At 37.5% G+C, this 15,538-nt stretch overlaps 1 long non-coding RNA gene across 1 annotated transcript; it reads left to right on the forward strand.

The window, feature by feature from the left end:
• The first annotated feature begins 9,674 nt into the window (after nt 1-9,674).
• Nucleotides 9,675-12,100, forward strand: LOC124720017. The gene is made up of 3 exons (XR_007006039.1): nt 9,675-10,101; nt 10,304-10,445; nt 10,568-12,100. It is a non-coding gene; the product is annotated as an uncharacterized LOC124720017 (long non-coding RNA).
• Nucleotides 12,101-15,538: the final 3,438 nt, after the last annotated feature.

A 15,538-nucleotide genomic window follows, 5' to 3' on the forward strand; every position in this document is an offset into this window, starting at 1 on the left:
TAGGTTTGCCTTTCCTTAATCATTCCTCTAAGATAACTCGTAAAGTCAGTATTGCCTCACATGTTCCAACATTTCTATGGAATCCAAAGTGATCTTCCCTGAGGTTGGCTTCTACCAGTTTTTCCATTCGTCTGTAAAGAATTCAAGTGGGTATTTTGCAGCTGTGACTTATTAAACTGATAGTTTGGTAATTTTCACATCTGTCAACACCTGCTTTCTTTGGAATTATTATATTCTTCTTGAAGTCTGAGGTTATTTCGCCTGTCTCATACATCTTGCTCACCAGATGGTAGAGTTTTGTCAGGACTGGCTCTCCCAAGGTTATCAGGAGTTCTAATGGAATGTTGTGTACTCCTTGTTTCGACTCTCTCTGAAACTCTGTACAACCTCTGGTTCTTTGAGTTTATCCAGGTCCCATCTCCTTAAATTCCCACCTTTTTGCAGTTTCTTCAGTTTTAATCTACAGTTCATACCCAATAGATTGTGGTCAGAGGCTACATCTGTACCTGGAAATGTCTTACAATTTAAAACCTTGTTCCTAAATCTCTGTCTTACTATTATATAATCTTTCTGATACCTTTTAGTATCTCCAGGGTTGTTCCATGTATACAACCTTCTTTCATGATTCTTGAACCAAGTGTTAGCTATGATTAAGTTATGCTCTGTGCAAAATTCTACAAGGTGGCTTCCTCTTTCATTTCTTAGTCCCAATCCATTTTCACCTACTACATTTCCTTCTCTTCCTTTTCCTACTGTCGAATTCCAGTCACCAATGACTATTCAATTTTCGTCTCCATTCACTACCTGAATAATTTCTTACATCTCATCATACATTTCATCAATTTCTTCATCATCTGCAGAGCTAGTTGGCATATATACTTGTACTACTGTAGTAGGCATGAGCTTCGTGTCTATCTTGGCCACAATAATGAGTTCACTATGCTGTTTGTAGTAGCTTACCTGCACTCCTATTTTCCTATTCATTACTGAAGCTACTCCTGCATTACCCCTATTTGATTTTGTATTTATGATCCTGTATTCGCCTGACCAAAAGTCTTGTTCCTCCTGCCACCAAAGTTCACTAATTCCCACTATATCTAACTTTAACCTATCCATTTCCCTTTTTAAATTTTCTAACCTACCTGCCCGATTAAGGGGTCTGACATTCCATGCTCCGATCCGTAGAACGCCAGTTTTCTTTCTCCTGATAACGACGTCCTCCTGAGTAGTCCCCACCTGGAGATCCGAATAGTGGGCTATTTTACCTCCGGAATATTTTACCCAAAAGGACGCCATCATCATTTAATCATACAGTAAAGCTGCATGCCCTTGGGAAAAATTACTGCTGTAGTTTCCCCTTGCTTTCAGCCGTTTGCAGTACCAGAACAGGAAGGCCATTTTGGTGAGTGTTACAAGGCCAGATCAGTCAATCACCCAGACTGTTGCCCCTGCAACTATTGAAACGGCTGCTGCCCCTCTTCAGGAACCACACGTTCGTCTGGCCTCTCAACAGATACCCCTCCATTGTGGTTGCACCTACGGTACAGTTATCTGTATCATTGAGGCATGCAAGCCTCCCCACCAACAGCAAGGTCCATGGTTCATGGGGGGGGGATTTCAGTTACTGCTCTTAAAATATCTTGGCAGGCTGTTCTACCACTTGTGTTTATTCATAAGTTTTTGTTTGTCTGAAGTAATGGTATTGTGATCAGGTATCTTATTACACATATTTGATTAATCTTAATGGTACACGGAAAATAAAAAGTAACTGTGGAAGTAAATACGTCATTTTATGTTTTCTTGTATCATGTCCTGACATGAGGTCCTTCCTACACAAGATTATACCTACTTAACCCAGTCCTTTTTTTGTAGCTCTTTGTCTTGGGTACGCATAACAAAATATTTATACTGGATAGCACCTTCGCGGATGTACATCTGGTGCAAGCGTTGCTGCTCTCATTTACAACAGCAGTGTTCTGTTACTGTGTGTACTAAACCAAAGAAATACTATTATTACAACATGCTACCATTTTGTCAAAAGGAAGGAATTATGTTTGAACCAAGAGCTCTAATGCTTATCCCCGAATTAATTAACATTTTGGTGATTAACACAACCTGAATTCAATATTATTCATCTGTGATAGATAATTTTAATCCAGAAAGTTACGCATATGCAGTGAAAGGTATCATGTACTTTTTATAATATTCTATTTAGCCTTCATCAGCATAACACTATTTAGCCAAGGTTTCCTGTACTTGGAATGTGTTAATTGTTTATGGATTCATCGCCTCAACAAATTCATTGTTTTAGTATGTAGACTACTCCATAATTTCATTGTAAGATGTGCATATTAACACTTTGACTGTACAGTATAACATTTAGTATTGCAGTTTTGGGCAACCTGTTTTTCCAGTTGGAAAGGAAGTTGCTTACAAAATGCTTGTTTTAGTGTGCACTCCTCTCATTCTTAGTTGTATGGGTAGCCACATTTTATGTTTAGTGCATCATTAGGAAGCTTTTCATCATCATTAGGGACTCTACAGTTCCATGGTGAAAAGCCAAACACACTATGTAACATTACTGACCTGGTTATATTGCTGGTATTCTTTTATACTGCTAAACTTTTGAAGTATCATTATCTGAAAGTGGTTGAAGATGTAGTCTAGTTCAGTGATGGGCATGATATCATTGATTTAAACTTGTCATTACCTCACATTTCTTAGTGCCAAAACACACAGTGATGAAGATTAACTTTTTGTATAACTATTTTTATACTTCAAATAGACCAAGTCAGCTACTACAATTGATGAACTCTAAACAGTGATGGGTTCTTTCCATGGCAAAGTCGTCATCCTAGTCTATAAAAAAGTAAACCTTCAGAAAATAGCATTTGAAAGAACTAAGTCACTGAAACTTTACTAACACTTTAAGACAGAGAAGTTGTGTGGATGACTACAGACAGATTTTTCAAACAAGTTCATTAAATAATCACACTAAGTGACTGTAACAATAAGATCTGCTCATATATTGCTATATATATTAGTGACTTTGACATTGAAATGTGGAGTACATATGGATTTTTACATTGAGATATTAAGATGAAAATAGCTAATCGTGACTCTGCCATGGAGAAGTTACTGTAACAATTACTAGAACCTAAATTCCTATTGCTATATTAAGAGAACATTTTTGAAATTAGTGGCAATGACAATATTGGGAAGCAACTAATAATTTGGTTTATCTGAAAAGTTTGGTGGATTATTTTACTCATATCATGCACACTGCCGTGGGAATTTACCAAGCCTCTTGTAAATTTAACAGGATAGTAGTTTCCTCCATTTCTTAATCGTCAAATTACTCTGATAACCAAAGCTATTTTCTAGTTCAGAAAAATTACAGCAAGAAAATTATAACTACATCTATGATTTAATAAACATACTTAAAGGTCCAAATAATAATATTATTTTCTGGGTGTGGAAATTTAATTATGAATGACATTTTAGTTAATTAATTTTCACAAATAATAAAATGTTTACTGATAGAGTGAAATGAGGGCTTTCAAATAATTGATGTCATTCTGGAAATAAACAATTGTTAGCTCACAATATGTTCTTGAGCATATGGCTTCTGAATAAAGCAAATTACAGATTTCTCTTAAAAGAACACATACAATGTTTGCATTAGCAGAACTCAGTTAAACTGACAGATAATGAATTTTACTGAAACATCACTTAAATAGCAATTTTGGTGCTTTGTGTAAATGTGGTACATCTACAACCAGCAGAATATAAAAAAAGAAATAAGAAAGTTATCTAAGGAGTAGATTTATAGCAAATGCAGTTACTCCAACTTTCCAAGTTTCAAGTTCCTCATCTCTGCAATGGAAGTATGTATTATACTGTCCCAACCTAAAAAAAAGTGAGTCTACAGTTCTCAAATCCAAAATGGTGCATGCATGTCAATCAATGTTTCTGAAGTTACTGTTGATTGCTTTAGCACTGCAGATAAATCTAGCTACATTATGAAAACCTACCAAATTTGGGATAGCTTTAACCCAGCACACAGCTGCAAGATCATGAAGGGAACATGGCATTTAAAAAAATGCTGTAAAATAATAATAGAGTACTTGTGTATGTAGTACACAGAGCTACAAAAGCAAACTTAAGAGTGTGGCATACAAGGGCAGTCAAATACGAAAAAGATGGAAAAATGTAAGTAAACTACTCATTAATACTGAAGTACTTGCCATAGTTGTTAACACATTTATTCCACTGTAATTGCCTTACAATGGTCAATGCCTTTGTGGAAAAATGTTGCCAGATACACACCTCTTTATCTGAAGCAAAGGGACAGCCATGAATGCCTTTCTTCGGCACTTTAAAAATATGGAAATCACATGGAGAGAGATTGGGACTTTATTGAGAATATGTGTTTCCCAGCAAAACTTCTACAACCTACTCGATACAGTCTTGGCAGGCATTTTACTGGCAGGTTGCTTAAACTATGATGCAGAGTTTTGTCTGGGAAGCTTTCACACAACCTCCATACAGTCCCAATCTTTCCTTATGTGATTTCCATATTTTTGGAGCCCTAAAGAAACATTCTTGGTCATTCGTTTGGTTCACACCAAGAGTTCGTACAACACCGCAAACATTTTTCCATGAAGTGATTGACCATCTAGTCTCACAGGGGCATAAATGTATTCACAGCTATGGTGATCACTTTTGAAATACTTAACAGTTAACTTACTTTTTTCTATCAATCTTGTTTTATGGAGCTTTCCTCTTCGTGTATTCTTTCTGAAGTTTTGCATCAGTGTAACCAAATACATTACAACAAAAAAAGATGAATGTGACAGGGTTCAGATCCCATACAGAGCCAATCACAAAATATTTTGATTTCATTCATCACTTTAAAATTATTGTTTAATTCTGGTATGTTAACGCAATGCTAAATCTATAGTGGCAGATCCATGATTAGGTTGGGATTTCCTAATTAACGCATAGTAAGATAGAATTTTGCATGTGGGCAGTGCAAACCTTCCCCTCTGACTCCAACCCCTCCCATCCCCCTCCCCCCCTCCTCCACACAAAAATTCATAAGACCTATTTTGTTTATCAGTTTCTTTGAGTGGCAATGGCAGTGTGCGTAAACACAAACACACATACCTGACCTAAGCGTCTGGCTGCCAAGGCCAGAATGTGAGCAGCAGTGCAAGACGCTCAAACTCTTGCCTTGGCAGCCAGAGACCGTGGCCAAGTCTCCGCATGTTGTGTTTGTGTGTTGTGTTGTGTGCTATTTAAATCTAATGAAGACCTGTTTAGCCAAAAGCTGTGTTTGACAGTCTTTTTGTTGTGCCTATCTGCGAATCAGCGACTCCACTATATGGTGGGTAGCAACCATCCTTTTCGTAAAACTGTCGAACATATATCTTCATTTTTCATTGCTGTGACAAGACGAAGCAATCCAGGTACAGTTACTGGCATCACTATACTAAACCAAAAAACTGCTTTGGTTGTTATAACCAGTGCTCGATTTGTAATGGTATGCCATACTGATACCTCCGACAAGTCACAGTACTGGTACCTCTTCTTTTTTATAAATCAAGCACTGGTCATAACTGTTACTACTTCTACTTGTTTTATTCGAGATCATGTCACATTCAGAAGGTCAAACCAAACTGAACATATCTAGAAGGAACTGTTGTAAATAAGTGTTCATTTTCATAGCCCATTATGTACTCTCACAGACTGATCAATCTGAAGTTACAAGCAGAGGAGAGGTGATTCGTGGAATGAATCAAAGAAAAAGAACTGAACACATGCCATATAAGAAGCTGTGTATCACTGGCCGAATGTGCTACAATTAGCTCATTACACCTTATTTTAAACATATACACAGTGAATCTTTGATGAGGCTCAAGTTGCACTCCGGCACAAATTTTCACATGTCACTAATATACCTAATACAGCTGATGTCTAATAGTTCACAGTAAGCAAACAAATTTTGAATAATTGAATATATTATAACAACATTCCATGCAGAACCAATCACAACACAGATTCTTGATTCTGTAATTACTTTCTGTGGGTGGGGATGGGAGCAGGGAATGTGAACAACACATGTATAAGATGGGAGAATACAACATATGTAAAAGACATACCGGTAACTCCTTTTGCAATAAACAAATTTATTTTACTGCTGTTGTTTTTAACATGTCATACTAAAAAATCACATTCACTGCAACAGTAACTCCAACACAAGAGATACACGTGTCATCCACGTCAATAAACATTTTATGACATGGGTTTTCACAGTGGAATGTAAACCATTTCATTTTCTTAATGTGTATCTATGATACTACTACAGACAGTGATATAACATTATTAATATATTACCAGACACATTAATTTGACACAGATGGTAAAATAAAAATAATGATCTTGGGTACTGGCTGTTGCCTATCCCTAGTAGCCATCCCAGAAAATATAGGGTGGTGGCAGAGAACGTTTGGTTGTGCAATCCTGTAGTCACTCTGTTGTGGTACTGGATCTGCAATGTGTTTCTGAAAATACATAAAAGATACATTGAATGAATTATTGCATATTTTAAGATAGAACCTGGCAGTAACGGAAAGAACAAGCGTACGTAGAATAACATCATTAGATGTCAAATTAGAATAACATCAATAAATGTCAAATAAGAAAAGAATTATGTATGTACTGATCAGCAATATGAATTTTGTATGTAGAATACACCACTCTGTGGCCAATTAGGTCCAAATCATTTTCATAAAACTCCCACATTTAACTACATATTAAGTTGTTAAATGGTGGCACATTTAATCAGCTAATCTGATCATGTATTGCATTCACATGGCAACTGGACAGCTGAAGATAGTGATGCTACGGATTTACCGACACTCATTATATAGGTACGTGTTCAAGGCATTAAGCATTCTAGTATCACCTTCACATTATATACATTTACTAACATTTCTTGACATAAATAAACCATCACAATTTCAAAAGAATAGAAATTTATTCTACTCATTCATCATATTCTGTACATCCCAACAAGAAGGTGAAAAAGAATAGAAATTTCTTCTACTCTACTGCCAAGGAGGTGAACCTACAGGGAGTAAGTGAAGGTAAACATTAACAAAAGACAACCAGACATTGCTTAAGCTGTACACTATATTAACAAGAAAATATCACAATACTGCTTAATGCTAGTTCTTTTTATGCCAGTTAAATGTGTTCTAGTGAATTAGAAGGAAAGCTGCTGCTACTTCAGTTACATTAGGTACCTTCAGGATGTCTTATAAGAAACTTGATATTTAGTTCATTAATCAAGTATTTTTTAGAAAAAAACAGTAACCTACATATGTAATTACATAGGACAGTTTACAACACACTACCTGCCATCCATCTAAAGAAGGAATGAAATCCTTGCACTAAGATAATCAATGGAAGGAGTCACTACTGATGTATTTTTTAAATTTTCCTTTGAATTTCCTAAGATAACTAATTTCTTGTTGTATGTTAGATGGGAGCTTCTCAAATATCTTCATACCATAATACATAACTTTGTTAAATCTTGGTTAAGGATGCAAAGTTTACACAAAAGTTATATTTCTGTCTTGTATTGATAGTGCAGATCAAATTTCAGCATGAACTGATTTTTTCACAACCACTCTATGCCTTGATTAAAGTAACTGTGATTGTGGCAGTGACTAAGAGTCAGCCAACTGCTGTTCTTTCTTGACACCTATGTGCCCACTATAATGACTGATTTTTAGGCACCACACAGCTTTCTCAGCTGCAGTACGATGCACAGGAAGGAGAGAGCCAACTGTTGTTCTATCCACCATCCCCACTGATGTACTTCCCATTGCTGCTGACAATGACAACAATAAAAGTAATCTGAATGTAAGTTTTGCTCTATTTGCATTGCATGTGCAGCTCTTGCTCATTCCATGTGGAATGATGTAAATAAAGAATGACCCTTCACCACCATAGCTGTCTGCCAGCCATGAGGTTATTTTAATCAAAATTTAGAAGAAAACATAACAATTGTTTATCACTAAGTCTTCCAAAGATTCACAAAAGCGTTCAACAATAACCACAAAAGTTTTCTTATATAATTCACTAATATAATCTGAGAGGGAACGACAGAAGCGTCCGATCCCACGCGTCGGCTTTGACCCGTGACGTACGGGTGTTGTCGTGTGTGACGTCATGACGGCGTGGAGTTTGCCGTGTGAGTGTGGTGTGTTTGTAGATGTCGTCGTGTTGTGGTTTGTTGTGCTCTCTGGTGGTATGTTCAGGGTTTTCGTTTGTGTGGTGTAATGGGTTCAGTTTGGTTTTGCTCATTATCCAGAATTGTTCAAGTGTCGGCTGTGTTTGTAGTGGAACTCGTTTTAGTGAGTGTGAAGCTTAATTTGGTGTTGTTCACTGTAGATCGTGTGGTAATTTTAGTAAAATTAATCGGTTGTTGTTTTTTGTTCAGGAATGGATATGACGGATGCGACTACAACAGTAGTAAGTTGCATACAACACAGCTATGAAACTAAATCTGCCGTTTATAACGTTCACGAGTACAACACTACACGTGCAGCTTTAGTACATACAGTCCAAATAGATCCTATACATTTATAATCTATGGGAAAATACGATATTCTAGCCACAATCATTTTAACCGATCAGCCTGTTTGCATCCCAGAATCCGAATGTACATTACATTTCCTGTTTTCTCTCCAACAACTTTGTGTTCCGCTTTTCGTCTCTTAGAACTCACAATACCACAAAGCCCATTACTAACTAGAATCTACTTGCCTAGATTTCCAAAGCTGAGCGCCGGCGACGAAAGAAAAGCTTACTGTCATTTCAATACTGGAGCGAGGGAAGGCGAAAGTACGCTTGGAATTTCATACAAAAAACTAAATTATCATGCAATCATTAAATCGATGAAAGTTACAGACTTGGCGGACAAGGAAGATAAACACGAAAATAAAAGTAAGGTGGGTGCTTTACTGTAAACTCGATATAGGTTTAAAACTAAGTTTCCGACTTCTTCGAAAGTCGAAGTTTGGAAATACTATCAGTCTACACGATTTGACCTTTAGCTTGAGGAGTTGCTTGTTGGGAATTACTGGGGGAGACAGGGATATATACAAATACGTCAGGCCCCATAACGCACTAGCAAACCATTCTTAAGTTGTTAACAGGAATGTTGGAAGTAGATAATATATTTCACGTATAGTAAGGCACTAAAGAGATACCGACACACATATTAGGCTTCTTATATAGGGACGGAATATACATTCCGTACCTCCCAAAAATAGAGTTCAAGTTAAGTATTCATAGCAAGTAGCAAGAGAAAGTTGCCATATGTAAATAATACCTTACCAAGAAATTTTGTGGGTATGAAATATATTCTTCACAGACAAACCAAGAGCGAGGGTGGTTATTGCTATTTTATTAGCAGCATAGAAATAAATACTTGATATAACTACGAAATTGTTTCTTACTCTCAATATTTTCGTGCTGAACTTGTAAAGTAAAATAAGCAGCGCTTGAATACTTCCGTGTTGCTGGGCGCTGCCAACAGATGTCAGTGCGAGACGCCACCTCAGAAAATATGGCTATCAATTTAGCTCCGTCTGCAATTCGTGACTGACCGAAAAACGAGTCGCATTGGAGCAACTACACCTAAAAACAAAGCTTACGCACACAATTCTGTGGGAGCTGTGACGTTGGCGTTCTGCGGTTGAGCAGTGCTATCTGTGGTAGAAGCGGTGTTTCATGTTTGGAAGCGTGGTCACTGCATGGGTTTGTTTTCATAGCAGTGAGTGAAAGCTTGGCTTTGTTTTCGTAACATTTGTGGCGGAAATCTTGTTCTCACTGCCATATGCGATTCGGATTGTTATTGAGCATCTGCTCAAAATGCCACACAAGTGCTGTATGCCCTATTGTAGGGGAAACTACGACAACGGTTTAAAAGTTAGCGTCTTTTCATTCCCGTCTGATGAAGCATTAAGATTGAAACGGATCGCTGCAGTTCATAGGAATGACTGGGAACCCAGTAAACAGTTCGTTGTAAGTATCTGTAATTTAACTTTATTTCTATATTGTTACTCTTTAATACTGTTATGTTACAGAACTGAAAATTCAGATCAATAGCCTATCTATAACGAAGCATTATACTTTTAAGCTCACTTTATGCAGTCCTCAGTTAGATTTCATTTGTCGGTTTACATTCTGCCTTTACGTTAATAGTAAAATATATGCTTCTTTTCAGATATGTGAACTGCATTTCACTGCAGACGTCATTGAGAAAATTACCAGTGCTTACGACCCAAAACTGGCAAACTCTTTACAGTTTACAGCACCTTTGGACCGTCCACGTTTAAAGAAACGTTCGTGAAAATTGATCGTAAAGGGTACTTGTAATCAGTTTTCAGATTAATGTACAGGTTCCTTAATTTTCTTACGATATTGTTAAATATCTAAGATCATGAAACATTGCTATACGAATCTCATGTTTATCTCTCTCTATTTGCAGATGCTGTACCATCAAAGTTGCCAGGATGACCTACGTATTTATCTTCAAAACAAGCACCAGCTCGAGAAGATCCAGAGAGTCGCGAATGTTTGGAGAACCAAGCACTTGAGAAAGTCATTGAGCACAGTGTGGAATCACACAAAAAATGATGGAGAAGAGTTCATTTGCTAGTTTAGAAGATTTTAAATCAAAATTATCTGATTGTGAAAAGCACAGTGACTGGGTGACGGTAACCAAATCAAATAATTTGTGTCTTGTGTTAAAGGATGCTCCTTATCTAAGTGTTGTGTGTCATGTTATAAATAGTGATTTAGTGTTAAGTGCATTTGTGAAGGAAGCTTAGCTAAATTGTGCTGGTAAGATTAAATTACCAAACCAAGTAAGTGATACTGGTACAGTTAGCAATATTTTGAAAGAGTTGTATGTGATGTTTCATATTAATGAGGCTCCATTTGAGGCAAGTTTGTCTTGCATTGAAGACATTTTGGAAAACTTGTAATAAAAATTACCAGAAAGTGAGCATAAAATTAAATTTTTGAAGGAACGAGTTTCATTTCCAAGATTTAATAGTCCAACAGAGATTAGGTACGGGAGCGTTTCAATGATTTTATGGTCATTAGCTTATTCTATCAGGCCACATGCATATAGGTTTTTGAAGAGTGCTCGTAATTTTTCCATTCCAAGTCCCAGTACTTTGTCAAAACTTTTCAGTAAACTTCCAACTAACCCAATCATTGAGCTTCAGAGTGAGCAGTTTCTCAGTTACATACCACAAAAAGTTGGTGCTTTGTCTGTGAATGATAAAACTGTCCTGTTGATGGATGAGATTTATTTAAAGTCACAACTTGACTATAAAGGTGGCAATGTTGTAGGTGGTGCTTTTAACACAGATGTGGTTTTGTGTGCAACTTGTGCTTATGTTTTTATGATCCAGAGTATGGATTCAGTGTACAAAGATGTGGTGCATATTCTCCCAGTTCACACAATTCAATTAAACTAGAAGCAGTGGGATTTCAGGTAATAGGAGTAGTAGCTGACAATAATGCTATTAATAAGAAAGCTATTTCGTACTTTTCTTCCCGCCCCCCCCCCCTCCCTCCTAGTGTACAGATAAAATATGTTCATCCTGAGCAGACTTCTGCAGACCGCCCACTTTACTATTTTGTGGATACTGTACACATTTTAAAATGTAAACGGAACAACTGGGGTAATGAAAAGGACCAAATTATATGCTTTCCTTCTTTTAGTGATAGCTTGAAGGTAGGTCTTGCTTCTGTTACAGCACTGAAGGGACTATATTTACTAGAAAAAGTTGAACTGTTGCAGTATGGCAGCACTTTAACACTTAAGTCACTATATCCAGATTCTTTTGAACAGCAAATATGTGAAATTAGCATTGCGTATTTTTAATAACATGACAGTTGTTGCAATGCAACAACTAGGTGCAAGAAAGAAAGTGAAAACTGGGAGAGTACTGCCACATTTGTAAAAATAATAAGTCAGTGGTTTGATATTAAACGTTGAAACGCTGCTGAAGGGTAAAAGGCTAAGAAATGTTTACCAAGAACAGATTACTCTCAATTCAAAACATATTCATGTCTTTTTGAGAAACTTTCTCTCGTGGTTGTGTTCATGGGAAGATTGCAATGGAGGAAAGAAATTGACCAGAGAAACACACTTTGCTCTCAAACATACTACTGCAGCCTTTATTGATTTTAGTGAATACTGGCTGTGTGAGAAGAAGAGAACATATTTGCTCTTTGGGAAAATACAGACAGACAGTTTGAAGGACAGGTTTGGGAAATACCGCCAACTTAATGGGGGAAGTTACCATGTATCGCTAAGGCAGGTATTTGAAACAGAAGGAAAATTAAGGGCCCAGAGTATGTTTTCTCTTGTATTAAAGTCCAAAGTGTTTGGTGATGTTGTTGTTAGACCTAATAATGTTGATGCTGCTTGTTGTAGAATCCCAGGCTTTCTAGATATCGACATCCCAGAGCTGTTAAATGTAGTAGTTGATGATAGTGATGTTGATGAAATAGACGAAAACACTTGGCCATTACTCCATTATATTGCTCACACCAAGTGCATCTAAAATAAATTGTCCATATTGTGAAGGGTTTGTAACATCTGAAGAAACAAGACAAGCAGATGATTTGATAATGGCAAATGACAGGGGAGGTTTAACATACCCTAGCAGTGATGTAGTCACATGTGTTTCCTATGTATACTTAACACTACAAAAAATTCTTAAAGAAAAGGAAAAATTTGTTCCTGCAACAAGTAAATCAAAGAGATGTGCTTGTGAAAGAAGCAGCCATTAATGTGCCAAAAGACTTACTTCTTGGTTTCCATTGTTTAAAAGGTCACACTCTTGAATCTATCATACATTGTATATTGACTTGCAGTACAAATATTTTACTAAACAACTTTGTAAAACGAAAAAATGATGTGTGTGTGACAAAAGATGTAATTATTTACAAAAGAATGAAAAAGTCTTGACATCGGACTCCTTGTCACAAAAAATTGTGAAATAAATGTTTTCTGGACGTTTACTTATTAAAGTGAAGCTTGTTAAGTATCACATGCCCCTTTTTCATAAATTATGAAATGAAAAAACTTGTAATAAATGATTTACATTATTTGCGGTGAATTTTTAAGGTCCTAGCGTAATTTTTTTAACAATCAAGGAAAATCATTATTACTTATGTAGTCTAAACTATCATGTGGAAGGTTACCTAATTATAAAACCGAATATGCAGCAAGGCAATGCTGTAAGGGCTTAAAATTTTGCATCGCATAAAAAGTAGGTAGTGGTGACTGAAAAAATAGGATAAATGATTTATTTTATTTGTAGGCTAATTTTGAAGGTCCTAGTGTATCTTTTTAAATTTATTTTTTTTATTTTTATTTATTTATTTATTTTTTTTTTTTTTTTTTTGTATTCAAGGAAAATCATTATTCCTTAGGTAGTCGAAATATTGCGTTGGTTACCTAATTGTAAGATCTAATCAGCAGCAAGGTGACGCTATAAGTGCTTAAAATTCTAAAAAGTAGGTAGTTGTGACTATATGAAGTGCCTTTGAAGATATAGGATCCAATATTTATATAAATCTTTTTCACTCGATCGTGTTACGCCACAATTCATCATTTACAAACTAGGTGATACAGTATGCACTACTCTCTTAGTTGAAGGTTTCATTGTTTTCGTTACTTCTATCGTTAGTTAAATAGCGAATGTGCATTCCCTTGCGCTACTTCAGTGCTAGTTTCTGAACTCAGTCGCAGAGCTGTGACGTCACAGCAGGCGTTGTGAAGCTTTGTTTCTTGGTGGTGTTGATAGGAGAAGTACGAATAGGTTTGTTGAAACAGTCAACGGCGGGCTCACACGCATGCGCGTTGCAAACAGAAAACGTACCGTCGCCATGTTTTTTAAATTTTGCCTCTGCACTTTCTGTATGTCTTCACTAGCGTCATCAACCCCATATTTTCTCTGTTTTAACTTCTGCAACTTTTCCGCCACTTTACCGTTTTTAACAAAGTCACTGTTTTATTGCCTTTTTATATCGTTTGTTATCTTCCCATAATGTGGTTTTTTTTTTTTCTCTTTTCTTATTTCGGCTTTACGCATCTATCGCCAGGGGGGATTGACATTCAGTAAGGGGAAAAAATTAACATCTCGAGGGTTGGATCCCCTCACTTCCAAATCGGAGGATTATGCCACCTGGGCTGCTCTCAAGGTGCCTTTGCCATCTGTCTGCCGGCTGCCGCCCGGTGCTCCCCACCACCACCGCCGCCGCCGGCGTCCCCCTGTCCTCATCACAGCCACCCTCCATATTTGTCTATTTCCCCATTTCAGTGACTCCTATTGCCAGTGGACAACGAATTCCATCATGGACATACCCACTAGCACCATCATTTACACCTCTACTTGCCCCACATCCACCATTACCTCATGAAGTGCCTCCCACTACCTTAAACAATGTCCTAACCTTGGCCTCGTCCCTCCTGCAACACCTGCTACGAATTCCACCCCACCCACTCCTCCAAATGCAAATCCTGAGCTCACTGTCCCCATTCACCACATTGACCAGCCCATCCATCCCATCAATTTTCTCCACCCTCCCCCTACAGCTGAAGACATCTGGTTCCTGACCATTGTTATGCAGAATATCCACCCACTGCAACATCCCCACACAATCCAGCAGATCTCCCTTGCTGCTGCTCTGTCTTCCATTTCAATAGCTACGCCACTTACTCTCACAACCAGGCCCACTTTATCTTCATATGCCTAGACACTTGTTTAAGCTCCTCTCTGCTCTTCCCCTCCCACTCTGCTGAGCTACTGACAGACAAAACAACGAAACTATCGTCTGAAGAACACGTGTCTGATTTCTACCAACCACATACAGGCCCATTCTGAGTGCTGCGCAGAGTGCCAAAAGACTACGTGATAGATTGGAACGGAAAGCCGGGCTTTTCTTAGTGTGAAAACACACAGCAATCACAGACAATTCTAGCTACTTAATCCATGGCAGCAAATGGATAAATGTATGTACAATGATGCTGGGAGTGGAATGACAAATCGACATGACTGGGTTGAGCGCACTTTATTTGACAAAATAATACTAATCTGGAATCTAGATTTCTAATTTTTATGATGGCATTCAGATCCACAGATACCATTCACCACATCAACCAGCTCTGTGCTGCATTGTGCAGCTACCTACTGCCAGGTACTCCATATCAATGACATCATGAGAGAGCAGAATGGGACGCTCCGTGGAACTCACAGACTTCGAACATGGTCAAGTGATTGGGTATCACCTGTGTCATACGTCTGTATGCGAAATTTTCACACTCCTAAACATACCTAGGTGCACTGTTTCCGATGTGATAGTGGAGTGGAAACTAGAAGTAACATATACAGCACAAAAGCGTACAGACCGACCTCGTCTGTTGACTCGCAGA

Source organism: Schistocerca piceifrons, chromosome 11, assembly GCF_021461385.2.
Source record: "Schistocerca piceifrons isolate TAMUIC-IGC-003096 chromosome 11, iqSchPice1.1, whole genome shotgun sequence".
NCBI classification, from domain to species: domain Eukaryota; kingdom Metazoa; phylum Arthropoda; class Insecta; order Orthoptera; family Acrididae; genus Schistocerca; species Schistocerca piceifrons.